Below are 12,589 nucleotides of genomic sequence, written 5' to 3'. Positions count from 1 at the left end.
TCAATCCAGCTCTCTTTCTTTCAAGATCTTCCTATTTCCCCCTTCCAATCAATATCTTTCTAAACCTAGCCCTTAATGTAATAAAATGTTCTCCTGAATAACCTGTAATTTGTCCAGTGGATCAGGATTCAAATTTTTTTAATGTATTTGCTTTGCAAGCATGTTAAATGGATTAATGGGTTTTGTGGAGAGAGTTTTCTGGGTGAATAAACTATTTTGTGAGCAATTTAGGAAGCACATTAATTCCTTGGGCCTATGTGAATAGTACTTCAGCTGAGCAAATGGTGCCCTGTGGCCTCCAATTTAATGAACTTCCCAAATACGGTTGACTCATCTCTCTGGCAAGATCATTGATAAAATGATTTGAACCATTAAGAAGGAGAATTGATAAAACACAAAGTGATCAAAATGTAAGAACACATTCTGAACTAAAGGAAGTGACTTTCAATGAAGTTCAAGTTCTTCAAGAAAATTCAGCAATTAACCTAAGATTGTTTCACACATGATTAAGAACAAGGCACAGAACTGTCACCTGGGGCATATGATGTGATTACCTTGAAAAGAGATAAAGAATTGCCATTTTAATTACTAAGATGTTTTGAAAAAATATTTTTAGTGTTTTATGTTACAGCTGGGATATCTATTCACACTCAAGCAGAGAATTCAGGGATTCAGTTTACTGATAATCAAAAGCAATATTCTAATACAAGATTTACAACAATAAACATTTTTCTACTAGTTTCATAGTCTAGTAGGCAGAACTAGCTAGACTTTTTTTTTTTCAAACTTTCAACAAATTATAAACATCCTTTTACTTGTAAAGGTCCTGAAAGCAGCGCATATTTGTCGTGATAGAATTATGGCACATATCCCAACTGCTGCTCACACCTTCCCCCAGAAACTTGAATGCTGGCATTCTCTCCAATTTGCACTAAAATTAGAATTACTTAGAGCTACTTTGTATATCTCCACTGAATTTTATTTTTATTTTCATTGTGAAATCTTACCTAAATTAACCAAATTTTTTATTTCTACATGAAGCCTGGAAGCATGTAAGCGTCCTTCAACTTCTTATTTAACTACAAAAGTGACTAATTTTACCTATTCCTATTTTTTATTGGTTAAATAGAACAGTGCAGTATCATTGCGAGTGAATCAACACTCTGTGAGAATGAGATGAGTCAGCATAATCATGTGCTATGCTATTGTATTGATGAGCAAGCCAAGATAAAGAGCAGCAGTGACTTTTCCAATGTCAAACACATCAGCGAAAGAACAACTTCAAAATCCCGATTCCATGAATTGCCATCCATTTGCTTAATGTGCTGAGTCAAACTGCTTCTCTTTAAAATCTGAAATTCGTTTTCCACATATTTCTAGATTTAATGGTAGAGTTAGAACCTGCTGTGTTTCATGGGATAGATTTTAACATGATGTTGATGCGACTCATACTGGTGAAATCTTCTCATTTGAAGGAAACACTTCATAGCAACTGTAAAAACTTACACTTGACAATGTTTTTCTAACTTTTAGAAGGCACGGGTTTCCACATTAGGGGGTACCAAATGGTGTGAGATTGGGTAGAGGAAGGAAAAAAAGATGATAGTAAGGGATGAGATGTCCCTATCCTCTCCTTACACATTTTCAATGAGAGATGCTCTTAAAGCTTTAGGTAAGGGAGCTTCCCATGGGAACTCTTTTGATAAAGAGTTCCTGTGATAAGAAAATGTTTGAAAACTACAAATGCATACTGAGGTACAATATCTTCTACCTTTTATGCTGATGTCTTAAAACTTGTATATCATTTTTATAGATGTAGAGGTGATAGGGATCAATGGAGAATTCAATCTGCAGATTATAATAAAACAGATTTTATAACAGAGGGTTCCTTATGAAAACACACAGCTGCTTTTAAATTTGTAATAACAAATATATTGATGACCTACACAATTTTTAAATTTGAGCAGCCAGTGGAAAATAATCCCCTAAAAATCTCTACACATTACTATCTACCCAACTGTGTTTCAGGAAATCAGTGTTATTTTTTTTATTTTATAGTTTGAAATCAATATGATTAAAAGAAAACAGTAGTTATAACTCTAAATGTGTCATGCTAAAATCTTGTAGAAAATATTGTTATCGATTCAGTCAATACATCAATATTGAAGGAATACTTACTGAGCACTTAATGTGGAATAAGGTGCCATTCTGTACTCTAGGGAAAGGTCATGAGCAAATAAAGAACTCCCAACTTCATAGAGTTTAGATTATGTGGGGACAGCAGGCAGAAAATTGGAAAGTGGGTAAGGCAGACACTGGCCAAGCTCTCTTGATAATACCTAGGATGGTCAATATTAGTTTCATAATCAAGAAACATATATCACACAGCCTTCAACAGCCTTATAACACTACAAGTCTTATGCAGATACACAACATTAGCAACAAAGGGTAGCACCTCAGAGTTGATGAGACTTGTCACGCTGGATAGCTATTCATCCACGGTAACCTGACCTTCACTTGCAATTATATTCTCTATACTTTTTATTCCCTCTGCCTAAGCCACTAGTTCAGTTCCTTATATGCAGTATATGGTCATGAACTTTTGTTAAATACATGAATAAATTAATGTAAAAAAAGACAAAGCTTATGTCCAGTCTTTCCTAATAATCTAAGACTTTTCCCATGGTTAATTAATTAGCATAATATGTTATCTTTTTTGCATATCCTATCAGGAAGCTTACACTGGCATTTTAGTTCAACAGCTGCAGTTTGCCTAATAAGACTTTCAGGCTTTTTCTATTTCTCACTCCATTTACTTCTTCACATTTTTTCTTCAGTCTTATATTATTGGATTTTGGCCTTAGTCTTTCTTCATGTTTTTAAGTAAGCTGAATTAAATAATTTTTGAAAGCAGACAAGTTCAAATCAATAATAGTATTTAGGAATCACAGAGAGAAGAAAACAAAAACCGGTACATAGGGTTTTATCCCCAAGGATGTCTGTTTTTTCTTTGTCAGAAAATTAGTTATGAGTTTTAGTTTTGCCACCAGGGGAGGGAGAAAATATATAAATTACATACTTATACAAAAGCTTTATTTTTCTAATTATAAGAACAAAACAAAACATAATTACTGTGGAGACATAAGAAAAAGGAAGGAAATTAATATGTACTATTGCTAATACTTTTGTATATTTCTCTGTTACATGGAGGAAGGAAGAGTTACCTGTATTGAACATATATTGTTAATAATGGTTTGTAACCAGCTAACTTTTCACCAAAGTTTGTAAAACTTTGTAAAGCATTGCTCTTAGTGGCTGCACCTCATCCTAGTTTATTGAACACTCTCCATATTATTGTCCATTTATGTCGTATTCATCATCAAAACATGATTAAGCCTCTGTACAATGATATACCTGAATTTTGCCTCAATCTTGTTTTATTTCCTTTGGACCTCATTTGGAATTATAGGGCTGAAGTATATGGGTTTTTATGAAGACAGTTTTCCAGATGAAATATCTTTCACATATCTCTCATTGTCGTGTCACTCTCCTAATCCTCAGAACTGATTTCCATTTGTCACAGTTTAACATCTACTGCCCTAAGCTATTATTGAAATAATGAAGAGAAACATGATGATACCCTTATCATTATTTGGAATACTATGCATTAGGAAGTTCCTAGGTTTTGCCAGCATTTGTTCTTACAATAACAGCATATTTTTTTTTTCTTTTGAGAAGGAGTCACTCTGTCACCGAGGCTGGAGTGCAATGGTGCAATCTCAGCTCACTGCAACCTCTGCCTCCCAGGCTCAAGTGATTCTGCTGCCTCAGCCTCCTGAGTAGCTGGGGTTACAGGCGTGTGCCACCACGCCTGTATTTTTAGTAGAGACGGGGTTTCAACATCTTGGCCAGGCTGGTCTCAAACTCCTGACCCTGTGATCTACCCACCTTGGCCTCCCAAAGTGCTGGGATTACAGGCGTGAGCCACCACACCCGGCGATAATAACAGCATGTTGATAAATCATATGTAGCTTAAGGTCAACATTTCCTAACGCATGCAGAGCCCTGTTTCATAGGCATTGCTCTGTGTTTTATTGAGTGTCTTCTTTGATTAGAGAGCTGGAGAATTAAGGGTCATTCAGGAATGAGTGCTTTTTAAATTTTCAGTTTTGTATTGGAGCAGCAGTTTTGTGCTTACTTCACACCCTACTTCAGAATGTCCCAGGGTGTTGTCAACTCATTCAGTCACTTACTCTCCTTTTGGTCATGTAACAAATACTTATTTACCTCCTAACATGTATCAGTATCTTTTCTATGTACTGGGATACTGTTGTGAAAAAAAAAAAAAGTCAATTATGTGAAAGAGTTTGAAAGTTTTGTATAAAACTTAAATAGCAATTTTAAATAATTATAGAAAATAACAATGCCCTTTGGAGAATGTTAACAAAACAGAATTGAATAATGGGAACAATAATAAAAGTAGTGTGATTTAATATTACATCTCTTTGTCACTAACAAAGCCAGAAACAGATCTACTTTGAAATAAAAAGAGCTTGTAGAGTCTAGAATAGTGTATTAGTCCATTCTCATGCTGTTAATAAAGACATACCTGAGACTGGGTCACTTATAAAGGAAAAGAATTTAATGGTGTATTAGTTCATTTTCACATTGCTGGTAAAGACAGACCTGAGACTGGGCAATTTATAAAAGATTGAGGTTTAATGGACTTATAGTTCCACTTGGCTGGGGAGGCCTCATAATCATGGTGTAAGGCAAGGAACAAGTCACCTCTTACTTGGATGACAGCAGCATAGAGAGAGTTTGTGTAGGGAAGCTCCTGTTTTTAAAACCATCAGGTCTAGTAAGACTCATGCACTATCATGAAAATAGCAACAGAAAGACCCACCCCCATAATTTAATCACCTCCCACTGGGTTTCTCCCATGACCCATGACACATGAGAATTGTGAAAGTTACAATTCAAGATGAGATTTGGGTGGGGACAGAGCCAAACCATATCATTCCACCCCTGGTCCCTCTCAAATCTCATGTCCTCACATTTAAAAAACCAATCATGCCTTCACAACAGTCTCCCACATTCTTAATTCATTTCAGCATTAATTCAGAAGTCTACAGTCCAACATCTTATCTGAGACAAGGCAAGTCCCCTCCGCCTATGAACATGTAAAATCAAAAGCAAGTTAGTTACTTCCTAGACAATGGGGTTACAGGTATTGGGTAAATATAGCCATTTCAAACGGGAGATATTGGCCAAAACAAAAGGGCTAAAGGCCCCAATGCAAGTCCAAAATGCAGCAGGGCAGTCAAATCTTAAATCTTCAAAATGATCTTGTTTTACTTCATGTCTCACATCTGGGTTATGCTGATACGAGAATTGGGTTCCCATGGTCTTGGAGAGCTTGGCCCTGTGGCTTTGTGGGGTAGAGCCTCCATCCTGGCTGCCTTCATGGGATAGCTTGGGTGTTTGCAGCTTTTCCAGGCACATGGTCCAAGCTACAGTGGATTTACCATTCTGGGGTCTGGAGTATGCTGGCCGCCTTCTCACAGCTCCACTAGGCAGTGTCCAGTAGGGATTTTGTGTAGAGGCTCTGACCTCCACACAATCTCTCTCTTCTGAACTGCCCTAACAGAGGTTCTCCATGAGGGCTCTGCCCCTGCAGCAAACTTCTTCCTGGACATTCAGGTGTTTTCATACATCCTCTGAAATCTAGGTGGAGGGTCACAAACCTCAATTCTTGACTTCTGTGCACCCTCAGGACTCAGTACCATGTGGAAGTTGCCAAGGTTAGGGTCTTGTACCATCTGAAGCAACGTCCTGAGCTGTACCTTGGCCCCTTTTAGCCACGCTGGAGTGGCTGGGACACAGGACACCAAGTCCCTAGGCTGCACGCAACATCAGGGCCCTGGACTCAGTCCATGAAACTGTTTATTCCTCCTAGGGCTCCTGGCTTGTAATGGAAGGGGCCGCCATGGAGACATTTTCCTCATTTTCTTGGCAATTAACATTTGACTCCTTGTTATTTATGCAAATTTCTGCAGCCACCTTAAATTTCTCCTCAGAAAATGGCTTTTTCTTTTTTATTTCATCATCAGGTTGTGCATTTTCTGAACTTTTACACTTTCCTCTTAACCATAAGTTTTAATTTCAAACCATATCTTTGTGAATGAATAAAACTGAATGCTTTTAATAGCATGCAAGTCATCCCTTGAATGCTTTGCTGCTTAGAAATTTCTTCCAACATATATTCTAAATCATCTCCCTCCCTCAAGTTCAAAGTTCCACAGATCTCTTGTGCCAGGGAAAAATGCTGCCAGTCTCTTTACTAAAGTACAGCAAGAATCACCTTTGCTCCAGTTCCTCCTAAGTTCCTCATCATTATCTGAGACCACCTCAGCCTGGATTTTACTGTCCATATCACTATGAGCATATTGGTAAAATCCATTCAACAAGTCTCTAGGAAGTTACAAACTTTCCCACATATTCCTGTCATCTTCTGCACCCTCCAAACTGTTTCAACTTTTGCCTCTTACTCAGTTCCAAAGTAGCTTCCACATTTTCAGGTATCCTTAAATACCCACTCCTGGTACTAATTTACTGTATTAGTTTGTTCTTGCACTGCTAATAAAGACATAACTAACACTGGGTGATTTATAAAGGAACAGAGGTTTAATGGAGTCACAGTTCCACAGGGCTGTAGAGGACTCACAATCATGGCTGAAGGTGAAGGAGAAGCAAAGGCATGTCTTACAAGGTGGCAGGCAAGAGAGTATATGCAGGGAAACTGCCCTTTTTAAAACCATCAGATGTCATGAGACTTATTCACTATCATGAGACTAGCACAGGAAAGACCCATCCCCATGATTCAGTTATCTTATATTGATTCCCTCGTATGACATGTGAGGATTATGGGAGCTACAATTCAAGATGAGACTTGGGTGGGGACACAGCCAAACCATTTCATCTACCATCTGGGACTATTGTAGTTGGATTAAATGAACAGAGTGAATGAATGGGCTAAATTTAGTCCATTCAGTATAAAAAGTGTGAGAACAATGGTATAGTCAGTGACAACAATATTATATCTCAGATACCTTGCTCAAACCTGGTAAACAGAAAATATAAGGTTTAAGAGACCCATAATTATAACATATATAATGTGAAACCTTTTTGTTAGTGCTTTACAATATATAATTGCTGATCTAACATTCTTGGTGGGGAGAACCTGTTTTGAGCAGCTCACTTCACTATACAAATAGAATTTATTTTTTCAGGATTGAATTTTCCTGATTGTTTAACATAATAAGTTAGATCAGGAGGTATTCAGCTGAAAATCTGAGGTTAACATGAAGATGTGCCACCCAGATTTTATTTGAAGGAAGAACTTGCTGCAACTGTCTAATGTAAATGTCTTAAACCCCACGCTAGAGGGTGCAGTTCCTGAAGTACCTAAAAGGTCTTGATACACTAGTATTGCATCTCCAAGAAAACACCAATTGTAGATATTAAATAGTATTACATGGATGAAATACAGCTTTCTGCATTTTATAAAAGCTTATGAGTAGGCTGAAAGAAGTAATTCCTAATTCCACAAAATAGCATATGTAAAGCACCCTTCTGAGTGCCTGAACATGGAAGGTTATTTTAATCACTGGGTAAATAATTTCCAGGTTACAGGTCCTGCCTGCAATCAGTATTGAGGATGCAAAGATAAATGTCAGGCACTGCAAGGAAGGAATGAATACATAGAGAGGTAACAAGACTAACATCTATGTGTGCTCAGTAAGTATTATTTAGAACTGAATGGCAGAGAAATGTAAAGGAGAGTTTCGTATCCCCTAACATTGCAAGTTACTGTGTGCAAGGATACAGCTAGAGAGCACTACCCCACAGAAACCAAGAAATGATAACAAAAACAATGCATAGTACCATCTCTGCAGATTACTAGGAGACCTCCCAATTTATTCAATTTTGCAATTGTTTTTCCCACAGACTTTGTTCTCCTCAAACAGAAGCACATTACAAACTAATCACTTAAATAAGTCACTCTGGTGTCTTGCTGACACAGGAGAGGATTTGTGTACACTTTCAATCTGTTCTTTTTGTTTCTGTTAGGGACAAGATAATGTACCAGCATTGTGTCCCAACAAATCTAAATCCATTCACAGGCATACAAAATTTGAATGCCCGATCCAGATAAGGCATGACAGTGTTTAGGAAATCTATAGATAGACAAAGATTTAGATATATAACCTGCTATTTAGAACTAGCTACATAAATTGTGGGGCACAGCTACCTAAATGTGGACACATCTGTTCAAAAATGGCTAAGAATTTCAAGAAGTCAATAGGAGAGCATTAAACCAAGTGCAGAATCCTAAGCATGCGGCCATAACCTTGGGAAGCTGCATTGCCACTGTCCATTAGTAGAGAAACCAAGCCTGTTTTGCCTACACACATGGGGATTGACACAGAATAGGCACTCAACAAATATATGCTAAATAAATATATATGCTGACTATAATTTATACTTTACCTATCACATCCAACTTACTAATGAGGGGGATATTTAGATGGTATCATCTGAATAAGGAAGGCTGAATTTTCCGTTATTCTTTAGACAATGCTGAAGGCTTTCAAGTTGTCCTAGTACCAGTTTATTCTGATCTTACTTTTCTCCCCTTTTCCATCAGTATTTTGTAGCCAACTCAGAATGTAGCACACAGTTGCATGTGTATACATAATACATAGTGTATATGTTTTTATAAAATAGATGAACCACAAAAAAAATAGAAACACTAACAACTTTAGAATTAGGACAACATAGAAGGAAATATGAGGCAAGACCAGAGAAAAAGGTAATATGCAGGAATGCAATTCATAAGATCCAGTGTAGTAAATCAACGAATACATATAATTGGCTCTGAGATTCCCAAAAAACAAAACAAAGAAAGTTACTATTAGCTAAAAACTTTTTATTGTTTATAGAAATAAAGTTGTAGTAAATGTATTAAACAGGACTTGTGGGTTCACTTATAAGCAACATGATGTTTTGCTTTTCTGTGGGGCAAATTATTTCTCTTCCCCTGAATGGAAATTAGGATATGTCTCATTAATTTTGAAACACTACTAGGTGATAAAATGTCCTCCAGTCAGTAATTTAAATGCCTAGTCTAGTAATTTAAATGCCTAAAGGAGTTAATATGTCAAACTTTCTCAAAGTTATAGGTATGCCCCTCACCAGTTTGCACAAGCCATAGGCTAACCCCATGCAGTGGAAAGGAGGTCACAGTTGCCTTCTGCTCTTTCTTCACCTATATGCTGCTTTTTTTCTCTTCTCAATTGTGCTAATAATGGTCACTGATTCTTCCAGACTGTGTTACCCTCAGACTCAGATATGAGAGCTTTTACCCTTGACCCCATGCTTTCGAGAGCCTCATGTTTGCTGTCTTCTTGTCCTTTTCGAATTGACTGTCCTCTAACCCCACTATAATTGGAATATCTAGGACCCTGGCATTCTTTGGCCAAGTGATGCCAACCCTGATTCCATGTTCTCTACAGTGCTCCTCTCTAGAATTTGCCCTCCCAAGGACTGGGCTGCTCCGTTGATGTGAACACCTTTGGCTTGATGAGCGGCTAAGGGCCAGCTGTTCCTGACATTATGTAGGAAACTTGGACATCTGGTCTGTGGTATTCATATGTGTGTTTATGAGACTTCATGTGGTACTGAAGGAAGCTGGAGTAAGAAGAGAAGGGAGACAGACTACAAGCTCTTCCAAGGGTCAGGAGGCCAACAGTGAGTTCTCTGCATGCTGTTAATTTCCAGCATTGGACTAAAAAGGATCTAGAAATTTTAAATTCGACTCTAGCCTTGTAGATATTTAGCAAGGCATATTTGTCAAGTAAGAGAATAGAGCCTTGTTTTTTTTTTTTTTAAAGAGTGTGTGTGTTTTAAAATTCATAACTAAATTTTTAGCCATAGGATGTTGCTTGGGTCCCTCAAACAGTAGGAATGAGTCTGGCTCCAAGGTCAGTTGAAGTAGGTATACTAGAGAAAGGGGGAAAAATGAGTTTCTTACTTGACTAAAACTTGAATTTTATATCAAGCTCTGTGTTTCTTTCTCTTGGGTGTTTCAAAATGATAGATTTTCTTATGGGACAATTTATGAGCTCTCAGATCCTTTGCATCACTGGGTAAAGGACATGTTTGTTAAGGACAATATATACATATTTCCATTCAATAACTAGTCAGGTTACTTTGCCCCTCAAGGTGTTCTTGGTGAATCTCTAATACAGCTCCATACTAGCTCTCTCTTACAACTGGTGTACATCTGGCCTAACATGGCCATCTCGCTGCTGTTTCATGACAGAATGATTAGCCTTTCAGTCTCTTGTCCTTGAGATTTCCTTGGCTAAGTGAAACTCCAATAGACTTTCTTCCACATTTCCGGAGAAACATTTATTTCTCCCAGAGGTCTCTTTAAAGTTTTCCTTTTTTGAATCAAGATGAAGGGAAAAGATCACTAATGGAATAGGGTTTCATACCACCAACTCTCTCAAAATAATTATCCTTTAACATCTAACTTTCCAACCTCTTCATATCCTCAATGTGATGAGGGAGTTAAGAGTTGTGAAACAGCCTTTTAAAAAATGTGTTTTGTAAGTCATCCCTTGTGATCTGGAACTTCAATTTAATATATGACATACATTGTCTTGGGACTTCACTTGAAATTGAGAATAGAATAATTGCATTTAAGTTTTTTTTTCTTCTGCAAAGGCATAAGCCTTATTTTTCAGGAGAAACATTATTTTTCTGACCCTAAAGTCTAAAAATAGAACGTAGTTCGTCATATAAGGGATCGTACAGTAAATATCACAACAGTGATATTAACAATAGCAGCTAACATTTAATCAAATACAACTTGCAGAAGTACAAATCAGAAGAAATTTGTAGAAGTCCAAATGTGTATCCTGTCTTGTTAAAGGGGGACTAATTCATGAAAGATGGTACAGGGAGGTCAGCAAAGCCCTGGAAGTTCTTTACAAATTTTGTGTATAAATGTTTTTACATATTTTTCTGAATAAAGGGCCTTTTGCTTATTGTTATTCTTACAAATACAGTCACACAATAATGGATAAAACATTGAATAAAAAGGTGTCAGGATCAGCGTTGCTCATATAAATTATGAAGCCTTACCATAATTCTCAGCAGATGAAATGGTCATCAATAAAAATGGTCAAAAGATCAATAGATGTCAGAAGTGATTGGAGCTAAATTTCTGCCTCTTTTTGTAAAGTGAGTTTGCACTTTTGACTTACTTGTGAAAGTTATTACAACTTTGAATGGTCAGTTGCTAAGCAGAAACCCTAAGTCAATTATTTGCCATGTCCTAGGAATCACTTCTTTCTCTCTCTCAAATATTCTAGTTGATTTTGATAAATAAATAGGTTTAAGAACTACTCTTTTAGAATCCTGTTTCTCAATTGTATAGAGTAAGTAAAAGAAAAAGCAAGAGAATTATTGAAACACCAAGAGAATTTTATTAAACTATACATATCAATTCCCTTTCTCTACTAATAAATTAAAAAGGCACTCCAAGAAGATCAGTTAAAGGACAATAATAAGAATTTAAATCAGAGTATATAGGGGCATAAGGCAATGAGAATGGAAAATAAAGGATGTGTATTCAAGATTTTATTCACAGTGTTATTAATCTGAGAGATTAAACTTTCATGATCTGTAACATCCCACTATATGACCTTAATACTGAAGATAATATGTTCAAATTAGATAGAACATTTGAAAATAAACGTTGACCTCAAAATCTCTTGTATTTGTGAATTTAAAGGAATGTTTTTGATAGGCATTAAAAAATTAGTGAAATCCTGAACTTTTCCATGTTGAAATGCCCACTTACAGATATATTTAACATGATGATATTTACTCTTATACATTAAGCACATTTGTTATTTCATACAGTCATGAGGTATTTCAGTATTTTTGAACATTTTATATACTTTTAAACAATGATTGCTTTCATGCCTTCAGATACTCTCATAAAGACATTGAATAGTTTTCCCACTAATGATTATCAATATTTCTACTCAGAGATAATAAGTGTAGCATAATTAACTTGAGTATATTTAAACTTTAAAAGAGTGCACTCTGAATAATATTGAAAATTCTCCTCCCTTGACTTTAATAACATTTTTATTCATCCCTCTTATCTTACTTCAAAGTGAAGCCATTTTCTCTTACAATAGCATTAATCCTACCAGTTACTCAAAGTCTACTCATGGTCTGCAAAGTGTAAAAAACTCTCTCTGTAAAAGATACTTCAGGATTTTACTCCATATGTCATGGACATCTATGTGATATTTCAAATCAAGTGGTTATTAACTACCCATAAAAATCTGATTCATACAGACATATCGTCGTAAACAAGTAAAGGCAAGCCCGCCGTTTGCTTTCTTGTTGTTTTATCACACTGAAAACTACTTAAAATGGGTGATTGGAGGAATTGCATAAATTCTGCTTAGATGAATGATTCAATTCCCATCAAAAATAGAGG

Source organism: Sapajus apella, unplaced genomic scaffold (assembly GCF_009761245.1).
Source record: "Sapajus apella isolate SASKATOON/1434 unplaced genomic scaffold, GSC_monkey_1.0 scaffold42, whole genome shotgun sequence".
NCBI lineage: Eukaryota > Metazoa > Chordata > Mammalia > Primates > Cebidae > Sapajus > Sapajus apella.
The sequence above is the reverse complement of the archived record's forward strand: the minus strand, read 5'-3'. Positions refer to the sequence as shown.